Here is a 900-nt window from a genome sequence, read left to right as displayed (position 1 = left end):
GAGGCTTCTGTTGGTCCTTCCATGAGAAATTTGGATGATTTCTCCATGAAGGTTTATAGGTGTTTCCATAGGGTTCTCCCATGTAATTCACCTCTGCCATTGCAGGGTTCTCAGGATCATAAGCTTCCTCTTCAGAAGATGCTTCTTTAGTACTGTTGGATGCAGCTTGCAATCCATTCAGACTCTGAGAAATTATATTGACTTGCTGAGTCAATATTTTGTTCTAAGCCAATATGGCATTCAGAGTATCAATTTCAAGAACTCCCTTCTTCTGAGGCGTCCCATTGTTCACAGGATTCCTCTCAGAGGTGTACATGAACTGGTTATTTGCAACCATTTCAATGAGTTCCTGAGCTTCTACAGGGGTTTTCAGGTGAAGAGATCCTCCTGCAGAATGGTCCAATGACATTTTTGACAACTTAGACAGACCATCATAGAATATAAATATGATGCTCCATTCTGGAAGCATGTCAGTAGGACACCTTTTGATCAGTTTCTTATATCTTTCCCAAGCTTCATAGAGGGACTCACCTTCCTTCTGTCTGAAGTTTTGGATTTCCACTCTAAGCTTGCTCATCTTTTGAGGTGGAAAGAATTTGGCCAGGAAAGCATTAACCAGCTTATCCTAAGAGTTTAGGCTATCCTTAGGTTGTGAATCCAACCATATTCTAGCTCTGTCTCTTACAGCAAAAGGAAAAAGCATAAGCCTGTAGACCTCGGGATCAACTCCATTGGTCTTGATAGTGTCATAGATTTGCAAGAATTCAGCTAAAAACTGATGAGGATCTTCCATTGGAAGTCCATGAAACTTGCAATTCTGCTGCATTAGAGAAACTAATTGAGGCTTAAGCTCAAAGTTGTTTGCTCCAATTGCAGGAAGTGAGATGCTTCTTCCATAGA

General features: G+C 40.9%; 1 non-coding gene across 1 annotated transcript; it reads left to right on the top strand.

The window, feature by feature from the left end:
* Positions 1-463: 463 nt before the first annotated feature.
* Positions 464-571, top strand: LOC112773752 (small nucleolar RNA R71). Its single transcript, XR_003188285.1, has one exon. It is a non-coding gene; the product is annotated as a small nucleolar RNA R71 (small nucleolar RNA).
* The last annotated feature ends 329 nt before the right edge of the window (positions 572-900 follow it).

Source organism: Arachis hypogaea, chromosome 18 (genome assembly GCF_003086295.3).
Source record: "Arachis hypogaea cultivar Tifrunner chromosome 18, arahy.Tifrunner.gnm2.J5K5, whole genome shotgun sequence".
Lineage (NCBI taxonomy): Eukaryota > Viridiplantae > Streptophyta > Magnoliopsida > Fabales > Fabaceae > Arachis > Arachis hypogaea.
The sequence above is the reverse complement of the archived record's forward strand: the minus strand, read 5'-3'. Positions and strand labels throughout refer to the sequence as shown.